Genomic DNA, 15,561 nt, shown 5'->3' on the forward strand with positions numbered 1-15,561 from the left:
GTGTAATTAGCACTATTTCTAAATCTGCAACAATAACATTTGTCACAATTAAATTCATTTTCAGAGTGTTCAGTACAACAGCATGTATTCATTCTGTAACCCATTAAAATGCTCTGAAAAGCACCATGTGCAGCTAAGAGACTGTAAGCAAATGCAACTAATAAAACATTAAAATTACTTTTTTGCCCTTAATTTGGAGCATGTTTTGGCATTTTATTGCTTCAATTATTTTAAAATTGTTAGAAATGTTTTTCCTAATCTATTTCTTAATATAAACTGAAGATTTAAACCTTACATATTAATAATCTTTCTTTAAAAAATGTGTAGCCCTCAATTTTCAGGGTACATCTACACTGCATGCTTATTTCGGAATAAGCTATTTCAGAATAGAAGCTCCAAAAAAGCTAATTTCAAAATAGCACGTCTACACAGCAAATGCCCATTGAAATAGCACTGAGCTATTTTGAAATAGAGCATCTATACTCATTGGGCGCTGAATCGCATTTTAGGCCACCTGGAAACCCTTCAGGCAGGGTATCAGGTCAGCAGTTACTTCGTGTGGCTGCTGCCTGAGGCTATCTGAGGCTCAGGTTTAAAGGGACCCCCCTGTACAGCCGTGTCTCAGACTCTTCTCCTTTGCCTCCCTCATTGAGGGACAGCAAAGTCTTTTCACTGTCTGCTCTGGTTCCCCTTGTGTACACCTCAGCTCTCTAGACATGGAGCTGGACCTGCTGCAAAGCACTTGCTGGCTCTTAGGCTCTATGCTGCACCTCCTGGTACAGTTGCTGCAGGCTGTCCCCCATGGTTCTGCAGGAACAGGACCCACAGGTCATTGTGGGGCACCTCCTCTTCTCTCTCTAGGCGCTGCTCATGCAGCATCACCCCTCCCGCCCTTCTCTGTACACCATGCGCTGCCGCTTCTGGTGACGTCACCATGGGGTCACGAGGCTGACGTGGGAGGTGTTGCAGGCGCCTCTGAAGGGTCTTGGGTCACGCAAAGGTGATGTGTTTGGAGCAAGTGTATCTGTGGCCTGCACAGGAGCCTATGAGTGGGAGGGGAGTGACGGGGCAGCTCGGCTTCCCTCTGTGCCATTCACATGTTGGGACTGATAGTAGCAGTGTCCCACAGGGAGAGGACTTGAGAGGGGGGTGGGTGTTGGGAGGAAGTGTGTGTGAATGGCAGACACTGCTTGCCTGGGAGGATGATACTGGGGTCCCCTCCACTTTCTTCCCCCTCAGCAGGCTCCCCTAGCAGGTGCTCAGTGTCCTCCACCATGCTGTGCTTGTCCGGGAGTGGATGCTGCCCTGAGAGTGCGGGCCTGACCGCGTGCTGTGTGCAGCACTGCTGCGTGAGTCCAGGACCCCAGCCTCCTTAGTGGTGGCTTGTGGTGGGCACTGCTGTGTGGCACAGTGTGAGCTGGGCCTGTGGTGTGCCACATGCTGTTTTCCCCGAGGCTGTACCTTTAAAGCCTGCAGGGGAAGGGGAACTATAGAGTCCTGATGAGTGTGGCCAGCAGGGCAGCTGTGGGAAGCCCTGGTGACCACTTATTTCAGAATAACCACAACTGCGCTGTCTACACACACCTATTTCAGAATAGGCATTATTCCTTGTAAAATTAGGGTTACGGATTTCAGAATAAGAAGCCCGATATTTTGAAATAACAGGCTTGCTGTGTAGATACTCACTTTGTTATTTCGAAATAATGTAAATGTGCCCTCAGGGGCTACCTGAGCTGTGGTCAGGACTCAGCATGTGGGGTGGGGAGGAGGAGTGGAAAAGGTGACTGCACATCATATTGAATCTATTCTGATCTGTGTGGCAAGTTAGAGCAACCACCAATGTTCCCTCTAATCTTTTCCATCCATGTGCACTTTTTTTCATCCATGAGTGGAATACATTTTGCTTTGTGCACTGAGGCATGTGTGATTGTGTACCACCAGGAGAAACACACTGTTAATCAGCTGAACAGCATCAGAATCTCTCCCAAGTGGCCTCACAAGCACACAGCTTACAAAATGGCAACCACTAATCTTCAACAAGATGTTATAGAGCCGAGGAATAACTGGAACATGGAAGCTCTTCAGACATTATAGAAAAATTAGTAACCTGGTAACATTTTAACTAAAGCTGCTTGAAAATTTTCCTATGACAGTGTTCCATTGAAAAATACTGATTCAAAAAAATCACTGTATTTCATGGAAATGAATTTTATTTAAAAAGTTCTTGGGAAATTATCGAAACCCTTTGTTTTGATATGGTCACAATATTTTTTTGGCTTTATTGTTTTCACTTTTGATGTATTTATTTATAATACATCCTAACACAATAGGACTGCTTCATCCATACCCTCAAAAATGTGCTGTGGCTTCCAAATACAGTTCAGGAATGCCCTTGTTCTCAAAGCATTTGATGTAACTGACTACGCTGAGCTTCCTTGAGCTCACAGCCACCTGCTGCTTCATTCATTTATTCCTTGGCCTCTTCTTCATTCTCTACCTGAAGCTTGGTACAGTCCAGGTCTCATCATTATCTTGTGTGGTCTCATTTTGTGTGATGTGCCATCTCAAAGTTAGCTCTGAATTAGTTATCTTCCAGAATTGAATAGTGTTCCATTTCAGGCTTCTCCTTGTTTCCCATGCTGACAGCAGTGCATAAATCAGCAGATTTACTAAATAATGCAGAGAAATACAAAAATAGGAAGGGATTTTAATGATCATTTGGGGGTGGAAGGATCTCGTACCAAAGGGAATAATATCTGAGGCCATTTACTATATGCCATGAGTTTTAGGTCCTTTCAGTCACATTGATTTCTGGTTAAAGGACAGAGGGAGTTGTACTAATGAAGCCCTCTTCCCTTTTGTCTCCTAGCAAAGATGTCCCATCCTACTTCTGCCCCTCTTGTCCATAATACTCCCCCCGCCCTCACACGCACACTTACACCCAAATGACCTTTCATATCTTGGCAAATCAGTATAAAAAGGTCGGCAAGGTGAATCAAGATTTTTCCCCCACAATTTTCCATTGGACATTTATTATGAGCAGATTCCTAGCATAATATGTCTGTCTGAAAGCAGCCCTTCTGTCTTCCAGAGTTCTGCTAAGCAGTTTATAGGAAAGGCAAAGTAAATCTTATTTTACTGTCAATATGAAACATGATAGATAAACAAGCTAAACTGTGGGACTATAAAGATTAGATGGGCAAATAAGTCTGCTTATAGAGCATTCACATCAATGGAGCATGCAGAGGATAAAAGCAAGATGCGATCTATCCTTGGTTCCATCCAGAATAGCTATTAATGGAATAGACAGTTCAAAGAAGAGTTGCATATTAAAAATGTCTAGGACCAAAAAAGCCCCAGTGGAGATAAAAGATCCATTTGCCTCTCCTTAAAGGTCTGATGGCGTTTGCTTTTTAATCTTTCCTGAATTAATTATGCATGTTTCTATGCTTGCCTTATGCATTAGACCTTACTGTACATGGCCTTAGAGGGCTTGTTTTTTTCTGTAATAGCTCAGAGGGAATTCTGTAGACAATCACATATCCCATGTCAGTACTGTAATTAAGGACATGCTGATTGATAAAAAAAAATGTAAGGCAGCTAATAATATTATAACTTTAGCAATGGAGTACTAATTTTTGAGTCACACATTTTAAAATTATAAGAAACCTGTATTTTTAAAGACATAGATAAGGATTTTTTTAATGATAAATATGTAGGGTAAGGTTGGATTAGTGGAATTCAGTGAGTTGTGGACATAGAGAAACTCATTTTTCTGAAACCAATGGACAGCGTAGGTTTTGTAAGCCAATTATTTTGAATGGATTTCAGTTTGACTTAGGCTAAACATCTTTAAACATCAGTGCAGATATTAAAAAAAACAAAGGACAAGAAAACATGTTTTTTTAAAGACTAAAAAGTACAAATAGAAAATTACAACACTAGAAGAATTTTTGTTAACATCTACACTACTTCAGCACATATTTAGGTAAGCAAGTTTTCTCTTGTAGTTCTTTGTTGTGCCAGATGTCTCTGCTGAAAGAACAAAAGGCTAAGAATAAATCACTTAGAAGGATTAGGCATAAGTAGAAGGACTTGATTTCTTGATCAGAGAAAAGTAGAGTGTTCAGATGTAGAGCATCCATATTAGAGTTCTAAAGTATCATTGAATTCAGAAGAGTTGTAAATAAGTTTGAACAACAGAAAATCCAAACCATTACTGTCTTGTTTATAATCATCCAATGTAAACCGTAGTCTACATTTTCCAACTGGCCAACAAAATTGTGCAATGGTATTTGCAGCTACAGTTTAGAGTGACCCAGTTTTTAATATTTGGCCCTTCATGGGTGTGTACAAATTGGGTTCCGTAAAATCAAAATGTATGTCTAAGGCACAGAAACAGTGTTTTGAGGTGTTGCGAATCTGGAAGTCTGAAAAATTAAAATTAGATGCGGTCATTCCTTCACTTCTATCTCTGTTAAGGTCAGTTAGACATTTCTTTAAGGCTCTCCATTAGAAGAACCAATTGTGAGGTTCCATACCGCTTTAATTAAGTGTCAATCAATGTCAATCAGGAAATCAACAAACATTAGAGTCTGAAATTATAATAGATTTATTGGAGCATAAGCTTTTGTGGGCAAAGACCCACTTCGTCAGAGGAAGAAGTGGGTCTTTGCCCACGAAAGTTTATGCTCCAATAAATCTGTTAGTCTATAAGGTGCCACAAGACTCCTTGTCGCTTTTGCAGATTGAGACTAACACGGCTACCTCGCTGATACTTGAAATTATAATGAAATTCAGGGAGAATTACATATGCATCTATAGAGATAATACACTTCCCTCTTGCAACATGTGGCTCTGTGTTATTAGCAACAAAAAAAGTAATAATTTCACAGACATTTTTCAGTACAGGCAGTCCCCGGGTTACGTACAAGATAGGGACTGTAGGTTTGTTCTTAAGTTGAATCTGTATGTAAGTCGGAACTGGCGTCCAGATTCAGCCGCTGCTGAAACTGATCAGTTTCAACAGCGGCTGAATCTGGACGCCAGTTCTGACTTACATACAGATTCAACTTAAGAACCCCAGGCATCCCCAAGTCAGCTGCTGCTGAAACTGATCAGCGGCTGATTCCAGGAAGCCCGGGGCAGGGGCTTCCTGTAGTCAGCCACTGGTCAGTTTCAGCAGCGGCTGACTTGGGGACGCCTGGGGCAGAGCAGCTGGGGTGCTGCTGGGTTGGTCCAGTAGCGCCGCCGCTCCTCGGCGCTACTGGACCAACCCAGCAGCACCCAAGCTGCTCTGCCCCAGGCGTCCTGATTCAGCTGCTGCTGAATCTGACCAGCAGTGGCTGAATCAGGACGCCTGGGGCAGAACAGCTGGAGTGCTGCCCGGTTGGTCCAGTAGCGCCCAGAGCAGCGCTACGGGACCAACTGGCAGTGCCCCAGCTGCTGTACCACAGGTGTCCGGAGCAAAGCCACGGAGCACGGGGGCAGCGGGACAGCCCAGACGCGCCGTGGCTGTCCTGCTGCCCTCGGGCTCCGTGGCTTTGCTCTGCTTTGCTCCCCGTCCCCCTGGTCTGCAGACCAGGGGGACGGGGAGCAAAGCCGCGGAACACGCGGGCAGCGGACAGCCCAGACGCGTCTGGGCTGTCCGCTGCCCGTGTGCTCCACGGCTTTGCTCTGCTTTGCCCCCCGTCCCCCTGGTCTGCAGACCAGGGGGACGGGGGGGGCAAAGCAGAGCCAAGCTGCGGAGCACGTGGGCAGCGGACAGCCCTGTCCGCTGCCCACGTGTTCCGCCGCTTTGCTTCCTCTCCCTGGTCTGCTGGAGACCAGGGAGAGGAACGGCCCCGTTACGTCGGATCCGCGTAACTCGGGGACTGCCTGTACTGTTCTATCAAAAATGTAGTACAGTGTGATGAAGAGAAAGCTCCATTTAGTCTTACAAGATCATTGTTGGTCACCATATCTAATAGACATCGTGGACAGGAAACAAAGATCACAACAACTTCAGGGTCCATGCAATGCAGCCAAACAACAGTGGAAGAAATGGCTGTAGCACTAATTCAGACATTAATTAAGCAGCAAGCCTCCATGTTTTCTCTAAGTAGATAAGGTCAGGCTCCAATTACATTAAATGAGATGATTTTCAGGGGAAATATTTCTCCTTATAGTGGCTGCAGGACTTTTGTTCATTAAAGGGCATATTTCTGTTGAGTCTTGATTGGCTGTTCTAAAAGACAATACACATTTCTCCAGGTGGGGGACAGGTATGGGTCTGCTCAAAGTAAAGGATCCTCATGAACATTAAAGAACAAAGAACTAGAAGGAACATCCCCATTCTAGGTCCAGATCCTTAAAAGTGTCTAGAGGCTTATCTCCCACTGATTTTAATGGGAATTAGGTGCCTAAGTATCTTTGAAGATAGTGGGCCCTGGCGAATGCTTTGAGGCTAAGCCAGTTTTCTCTCTTCCCAAAGCCACCAGCTTTTTTGTGGGTACATTGAGTGTCTTTGAAAAAGCAAAAACTTCAATAAGTCCGAGTTTTTCCTTTGGATACACACAGACCATTACATTAGTAGTGTTAATTCTTTTAATTTGTCATGAAGGTATGATAGAGGGCCTGGAGACTTGACCATAATTCCTACTGTTCACTAAAGGAAAAAAAATGCTCAGGAAGGGAACTTAAAACCTCTCTCTCTTAACTAGCAGGCTGGATAAGATGGGTTCTGACAGACCCAAGAATCTATAGATTGTTATCTCTGAGCTGAGTTATTTAAATGCTTTTTAATCAGATTACAAATTTGGTTGATGACGATAATACTAGTGTAATATACTTAAACTTCTGTAGGGCATTTGGCTTTGTACTGCATTGCATTTTAATTAAACTGGATAGATACAACTTTAACACATCACACATTACATGGATTAGAAACTGACTAATGGACAGGCCTCAAAATATAATTGTAAATAGGGAATTATCATTAAGTGGATGTGTGGTTAGTGAGGTCCCACAGCAATCATTGCGTGGTCCTATGGTAACATTTTTATTAGTGATTTAGAAGAAGACCTAAAATCAGTGCTGAAATTATGCAGATTAAGGATGTTAAGAAGTGGGTAATTGGCTAATTATGTAATTGATACAATTTGTATTGACTACATAATTAGTCAGTAAGGGGAGGCACTCTGTCCCGGCTCATGCCAGGTCTGAGACCTATCCCTGCTGCTCCTCTGCATTTTAAATGTAGTAAGGGCCAGCAACTATTACTACATTTAAAATGCAGAGGCACAGCGGTCGGGGACTCAACACAAGCCTGCTTTGCCCTTCTCCCCCCCCCTCCCCCACACTCTGCAGAGACGGTGCTGGGGGGAACCAGCTTTTAAGCTGGCTCCCCCCAGCACCGGCTCCTGCTCCCCTCCTCCTTTACTGCCTCTGACTATTCTACTAGTCACTTACAGCCCTATTGCAGATGACACAAAAATTGGGAGGTGGTTAATAATGAGAAGGAGAGGGCTTCTCCCATTGGGGATGTAAAGTACCTGTGCCATTGGAAGACGCTCTTCCATCAGCAAAGGTAGCATCTTCAAGGAATGTTACAGCAGCATAGCTGCACTGGTATAGCTATGCCATTGCAGTACTGTATGTGTAGACAAGCCCTTAGAGATTGCTATGTATTACCAAAGCCTGTTCTTGTTGGAAACTGTACATAACATCTTAGACCCCTGAGCACGTGGGGACGTGCCTAAAGCCCATATCAAGAGGAATTAGGCATCTAAGTCCCTTTGTTGATCTGGAACTTATACCCAGTAGGGATGCCAGCTTGCTAATTGCACAAAAACGAACACCCATGCCCTGCCACTGGCCTGAGGCTCCATCCTTGCCCTGCCCCTTCTGAAGCGCCATGCCCACTTATTCCAGCCTTCTCTCCCCTCCTCCCCCCCCCCCCAGGCTTGCTCCCCCCACCCTCTCTCACTTTCACTGGGCCAGGGCAGAGGGTTAGACAGGAGGGGGTGAAAATTCTAGCAGAGGGTGCAGGTTGTATGATGGGGGAAATGAGTGATTCAGAGTGTGGGAGGGGGCTATGGGCTGGGGCAGGAGGTTGGGGTGTGGGAGGGAATAAGGGCTTTGTCTGGGGTGGAGCTGGAGGATAAAGGTTTTGAGGTGTGGGAGCATGCTCCGGGCTTGGGCCAAGGGGTTTGGAGTGCCAGAGCAGGCTCAGGGCTGGGGTGTGGGAGGGGATGTAGGCTCTGACTGACAGTGAGAGCTCTGGGGTGGGGCCAGGTATGAGGGGTTTAATGTGCAGAATGGGGCTTGAGGCTGGGCTAAGAGGTTTGGAGTGTGGCAGGAGTGCAGGATACACTTTGTATATGGGAGGGAGTTCTGATTTAGGGTATATGGTCCAGGTGGGCAGCACTACCCTAGGCAGCTCCCAGTTGGCTGCATAACAGGGCTAATGCAGGATCCCTGCCTATCCTGAGTCTGCACTGCTCCTAGAAGTGGCTAGCATGTCCAACCCTTTGGTGGAGGCAAAGCCAAGTGGCAATTCCCAGTGTGTGCTGCCCATGCCCACAAGTGCCACCCCTTCAGCTCCCATTGGCTGTGATTCCTGGCCAATGGGAGCTGCAGAAGTGGTGCTGAGGCACAGACCAGTGTGCCCTGACCATCTCTCTGCTTAGGAGCCCAAGGGAAATACCAGTTGCTTCCAAGTGCTGTGCAGAGCCAGGGCAGGTAGGGAGTCCCGCTGCACCACTGACTGGAATTTTAATATCCTATCAGTGGGGCTGACCAGAGTTGCTAAGGTCCCTTTTAGATCAGGCATTCTAGTTAAAAACCAGATGCATGGCAACCCTAGCATCCCACCACTTTCCTGGCTAGCCTAGGAACTTTTTTCTGGCTAGCCTAGGAACTTTCCTGCTCAGCTTGCTGGCTTCTGGGAATCTATCCCTTAAACACTTAACTCCCCCCATACACTGCATTGGTGGCAGCCTGGGACCTAAGGGCTGAACCATTGCAATGCCTAAATCCTCTTTGTAAAGCTAGCCTCTAGGGCTGCGTCTAGACTGGCATGATTTTGCGCAAATACTTTTAATGGAAAAGTTTTTCCGTTAAAACTATTTGCGCAAAAGAGCATCTACACTGGCACGGATACTTTTGCACAAAAGACATCTTTTGCACAAAAGCATCCGTGCCAGTGTAGGCGCTCTCTTGCGCAAGAAAGCTCTGATGGCCATTTTAGCCATCAGGCTTTCTTGTGCAAGAAATTAACATGGCTGTCTACACTGGCCCTCTTGCTCAAGAATACTTGCGCAAGAGGGCTTATCCCTGAGCGGGAGCGTCGGAGTATTTGCGCAAGAAGCACTGATTTTGTACAGTACAAAGTCAGTGTTCTTGCGCAAATACTCGCGGTCAGTGTAGACAGGTGGCAATTTTTGCGCAAAAGCAGCTGCTTTTGTGCAAAATCTTGCCAGTCTAGACGCACCCCAGGTGTTGTTGAAAATCACACCGGACACTTATCTGTGTGTTTAGGAGCCTAACTACCTTTAAAATTATTAGTCACCTAAACAACTTTAAAACTTTGGTCCTTCGACTGTAGTTCAAACTCTCTGAAATCAGTACTAGTCAGCAAGTTCTTTGTCATGCTTTCTGGGCTATAATTTAAAAAATTATTTTATAATTGGTTAATTAGCCTTTATAATTAGCCTATACATCAAATATGCATTCAGACCCACTCTAAAGTTAATTTAAGGAGGTCAGTTACATAGTTGTAATGAACCATTCCTAAATTTCTTAACAAATGAAAAGTGAAATACTAAAAAACTGAAGATAACGTTTTTCTTAGTTTGCCTTTTTTGTCTTTAACAATATATGCAGTGCTGCTGCCTGATAGTTGATCAGCCAATTGGCTGCCTTATAAGTAGCAAGCTTCTCACAAGATTTTGAGAATTAGAACACTTTTTTATTATCACTGTAATCAGGGAGGATTGGTTTAAATCAAAATTATTTAAATAATCAATTTAATGTTGATTTAAATTAGGAGGCAGGAATTATTGATTTAAATAATGAATTATGTTTTATTTTAATAATTTTTCTTTTATCCATCCTCTATATTCACCTGCTTCTCAGCTGTACCTGTATTTGAAGGAGTGAACAGGGGTCACAAAATAGATCACCTGCAATTAGGGAAAAGGAACACAGCATAGGTGGTATGTGAATGAAGGAGAACATGAGGTATGCTTGCCATGTGGCGGGCTGGTCAAGAATTGTCTGTGTTTTATACAACACAAGTGCTCTCCTACTTTAATGTGGTATAATCTATGCAGAGGGATTCTCACTGGCCATCTCCCTTCCTTTTGTAATTACACGACACCCTTGTATTGACTACAGCAAGCTCCCGTATAGAAAAGCAAATTACCCTCTGTTGTACTGCCTCATGTGGTTCATGACCAAGAGTGCTAACCTCAGGGCAGACTGTCAAAAAGCAAGGCAGACACCCCAACCTGCTGGTATGATCTATAACAGGATTTCATCAACCCTGTAACAAATGTGAATGCCTGGATCCTGTGACAGTCCTCTTGGGCACTCCAGTCTATCTTGCCATCCAAGCAAGCTGGACTTAGTGATAAATGAGAAGTCCTGTGGCACCTTATAGACTAACAGATATACTGGCGCATAAGCTTTTGTGGGCAAAGACGAAGTGCACTTGATGAAGTGGGTCTTTGCCCACGAAAGCTTATGTGCCAATAAATCTGTTAGTCTATAAGCTTTCGTGGGCAAAGACCCACTTCATCAAGTGCACTTCGTCTTTGCCCACAAAAGCTTATGCGCCAGTATATCTGTTAGTCTATAAGGAGCCACAGGACTTCTCGTTGTTCTTGCAGATTCAGACTAACACAGCAACCCCTCTGATATTTACTGATTGTCAGCCGACGGTCAGGGCAGTGTGTGTGTGTTTGTGTGTGTGTTACCGAGAAAAGGTTTAACGTCCGTGTCTTTACCGCTAGGACCGGGGTCCCGTCGTGGAGGGCAGCCAACAGGTTGACAGGCACCCCAGAGTTTATAGGAAGAGCTTATTACATCTCAGATTTCAGCTGCTAGGATACAGGATCCCTTCGCAGCGGGCAATCTAGGGAAGACTGAGAGATGCCCCAACAGATGTGTCACCTGGGAGTGACACAATCCAAATGCCCAAGCTCTCCCTATACCTGTCCCTTATGACCGGCTGAAGTTCTTTTAAATTGTGCTTGGTTCTGTTACAGCAACTGAAAGAGTCAGGTTAAAAACTTAAACAGTTACAGGTTTATTAAAAAGGCTTATAAAGCATATGGTTACAATGGCTATTGCTCTATTTCTTAACTGCTAGCAAATATAAATCTTAAAAATGGTTACAAAGAAAATAAAGATAGAAAATAGAAATAATGGTACCAAACGACAGCTTAATCTTTAAAGAGCTCTAAGTCTATGTGTACACTTAAGACAAAGGACCAGGTACAATTTTTACCCCTTTCTGTGCCTCTCGACTCCAGTGGGTCAAGCCAGGGCCGGTCCCTCAATTCCTAGGAAAGACGAATACGAGGTGGGTGTCCCCGTGGAACCTCAGGAGGTCAAACACCTAACCTGACCAGCAGATAGATGGTAGATTGACACTCAGAGTAAATGTGCTGCTGGACCCATCTTTAAGATGCCGAATTGTGTTGGTTTGTCTTTGTGACGCCAGTTCTTACAAGCAAGTTTCAACTTAATTTACACTTGTAAGAGAGATAACTAAATTGTGAGTACTAGACATATTTTTTTACTGGGCGAGAGATTCCTCCCCCCGTGGACAGCTGTGTGTTCGTATCAATATGGGTTTCAGTCAAGGGCACTCCTCTGCAGCCTCTTGGTCAGCAATTGGCGTATCTCTGTTTACAGCCATTCATGGTCACAGCAGCCTGCATATCCGGGCCTTCTGTTCAAGGCTTTTACTGCTCTGTGTGCCCTGCATGCTCCAGGCAAGCAAAGATGGATGTTACAGGGGGGTTCATGTCTGGCTACACTGATAAATAGTCACTTGCTCCAAAATCACAAAATATTTAAGTTGTTTTCAGTCCCAAAAGATCAGCCACTTACCCCAGATCAATCTGGGCTTTAAATCTCAAACCAGAGATGATGTTGGTATCCAGTACTATAGAAAGCTAATTTGGGATTTATAAAACAGGAAAAAGAAATAAAAGCTATTTACAGGTCAAAGCAGGCTAGATATATGCACAAATGAATTCAGACTATGGTTCTAAAAAGTTACCGACCTGCCTTCTAAATACCTTTTTAGGGCTAACCCAGGTTGACTGTGGGGATCTCCCCTTTTGTTTCATAGCTCCAGACCTTGTCAAAACAGCAAAGAGATTAAAAGTGTTCAGCTTTGTCTACGTGACCAAGTTTTTTCACCAAAAGCTGCCTTTGGGTGACAGAACTGTGAGAGTGTACACACTGCAATGCAACTTTTGTTAGGAAAAATGCCGTTTTGGCAACAAAAATGTCCCCTCCCTTTATTGTCAACACAGAGCCAGTGTAAGCAGTGGTGTATGTTTTGTCAACAGAACTGGCTTCTGCTGGCATTCCACAATGCGCTCTGCTCAGAGAACACAGAGAATCCCAAGATGTTATCAGTTCTGCTTTTTCATAACACTGCACCGCAATACATTTATCACACTGTCAGTGATGGTGTCCCAAGTGTGGACATGATTTGTCAACAGAGGGAGCAAGTGTGAATACCCACTAGCAATTTTGGTTTTGTTGATTTTTGTGTGTCAATATCCATTTTGTTGACAAAAATATGTAGTGTAGACCTATCAGAGGCATAGCGAGGCTGTTATGTGCCCAGAGGCAAAGGAAAAATTTGTGCCCTCCCCCCCACCTGCTGCATGGCAGGGCCCCAAACCTGGCACACGGCTCAGCCTAACCCTGGGAGGAGGAGGGAGCTTGCACTGCGTCTTCCCTTGCCCCCTTCAGTTTGGGGCTGGGCCACACACGCACTAACCTGCCGGCAGAGATGGAGGAGGGTTGGACTGGGGGCGGAGAGGTGGGGAGGAGGCTCTAGCCAGTGGCGGCAGGCAGAGGAGGAGCAGGTGAGCCGAGGGATGACAGGAGAAGTGGAGGAGGACTAAATTGGCGACCTCCTAGCATGGCGCCCAGGTGCAACTGCCCCCACGTTCCCTGGATCAGTGACGTGGAATCTAAATTTGTCAGGGAGTTTATTGCCTTAGGCAGACATTGTGATAATTTCAATGCTTCATCCTCAGGACTTTTGCCTCAGTTCAGTTTCATGAATCTCTCTTTGGGCTTTATGGGCTTCATTACTCACCTAAGGGCACAGTCTTCCCAATAGCTTAGTAGGAGTGCTGCCCACATACTAATTGATATTTCCCACACATAAAGGTGAGTTAGAATGTTCCTCATACACTATCCTGGGCAAACTTGTATTGTTTCCTAATTGATAATGCCCCTTAAATGCTCCCCAGTGGCAACTTTGAAACTAATTAAAGCTCCTCTGCTTCTTGCTCCTTCCCTCTCCCTTCTTGTCCCCAACACTAAAAGGATCTGTTGGAAACTCTGCTCACTTACTTCTCTGAATAATAACAGTCATAAAGCTAGCCTCCTGATGCACCAAGCTACTTAGAATGCAGACTTGTACACCAGAAGGATTTGCCCTGCAGTGGAGATTGCTGGAAGGAATCCCATATAAAGAAATATTCTATTTGTGTTCTGGTTTTGGAAACAGCAGCCAAGCTGGTTATTATTTTACATCTTGCAGTTATCGCGTCCTCAGTAATTAGCATCAAAGGCTATATTTTGTAGTTTGGTCCCTTTAAATGTAGGTGCCAAAGCTTTATTTTTGTCTTTCCTTTATGTTTGGTAGCAGATAATGGGAGAGTGAAAGGTTTCCTACCTATTGCTGGCAAATCACAATATCCTTAATGAAGAAAGAACTATCCTATCTGAATGGAATGTCAGGTAGGGCAGCTTCTTCATTGTATACAACTCATATTGTGTTAGATTGTTGCATACTGTCTTTTTTTTTTCCTGCTCAAGTCCAATCTTACTTATCCACAAAAGTGGGGTAACATTTTATCTGACTTATTGTGAGAAAATGCTATCATCTTTTCCTATGCAGCTAAATCTAAGTGGCTATGCAGTTTCTAGAGTAATTCACATTTTTCTTTCCAATAACATTAATTACAAATAGCAATTATAAACATTAATCAAGTTTGTCATAAGAAACAATTCAAGAAAGGCATTGAGCATTGAGTGAATGGTTTTCCAAGTTTGGGCTTTGGGAAGAAAACTTTTTTGTTTTTATAATACTAAAAAAAATGATGTAAATAGCTGCTCTCTTTCTTTTTAAAAATCAGATTTCGAAGTGCAGAATATTCCTCTCACAGACAGAAATAGGCTGCTACTGCAGCTCCGGCTGGGACTGCATGTACAAAATCAGAGGGAATGAAAGCTTGACTGGGCAAGTGAGACTTGTTCTCTGAGTTGACAGAAATGTATTAGTGCGGGAAATATATAAAGCGAGTGAGGGACTTGGAATACTATTTTGCTCAGAGGCTAAAAATAATTGAATGTGTATTTTTTTATGAATTCTGAAGTGATCGTAAACAATACTGTCCAATACACAGTCCACAAGGCAGTACAACTAAGTTATCTCAGTGCTGTGTCATCAATCTTGTCATCAATATTTAAAGAATCACTATCATCTTGAGGTAAAAATATCTGCCAAAACAGAAGAAAATCATATCTAGCATGTTAATCATTAATCAAATGTAAACCCGAAGGCTAGACAGTTAAAAGGATGAGTGTTTGTTACCTACAGGTCATTACAGCTGTGACATGCAGTTTTAAATCTCTGATTCTGAATCAACTTTCAGGGGTTTCAGCAAGTCTCTCTGAGGCCATGTCTACATAGGTGATTATTTCACATTTACTAAGTTCGACTTCTGTGCGCCTGATTTTACAAATTCAGAGTTCTATGTCCTCACTACAGGGAAGAAGTGAATGTCATCTGAGAGAGCATGTCCACATTAACGGAATCTGCCTCAGGTTAAGAGCCCCAGGAAGCACTCTGGGGAGCTGCATGAGGCCTTTCAGAGACTAATGAGCTCAAATTAGCGGCACTGGAGTGTCTGCACTAATGTTATTTTTGATTTACAAGTTTGGGAATAGCGTTACTCCTCATGAAAAGCAGGACTGCAGAGTTCACATTTTGTGGCTCCCTTATTCCGAAACAATGGGCTTGGTAGTGTGGACGGATCGCTTAGAAAATCGACCTCGGACTAATTTTGGACTAAAATCCTAGTGTGGACCAAGCCGAAGAGTGTGTAATTTTATGCTATGCATTTTCAGGTGGCACTGTTGATCAGGTGGTGAAGGGAAGGGATACTGTTCTGGCTTAAGTAAAGCACTGGGAACCATGAGATCTGGTTGCTATTCCTGGTTCTGCTGTGTGTAACCTTGAGCATGTCAGATTAACCTCTCTGTGCTTATGTACAATTATGATAATACCCACCTACATTGTAGACATGTATGAGACTC

General features: G+C 44.0%; 1 protein-coding gene across 2 annotated transcripts in view; it reads left to right on the plus strand.

Annotated features, from left to right (window-relative positions):
- SLC35F3 (solute carrier family 35 member F3) overlaps positions 1 to 15,561 on the plus strand; it is a 249,677-nt gene that overhangs the window by 108,275 nt on the left and 125,841 nt on the right. The window lies entirely within an intron of this gene.

Source organism: Pelodiscus sinensis, chromosome 3, assembly GCF_049634645.1.
Source record: "Pelodiscus sinensis isolate JC-2024 chromosome 3, ASM4963464v1, whole genome shotgun sequence".
NCBI classification, from domain to species: Eukaryota; Metazoa; Chordata; order Testudines; family Trionychidae; genus Pelodiscus; species Pelodiscus sinensis.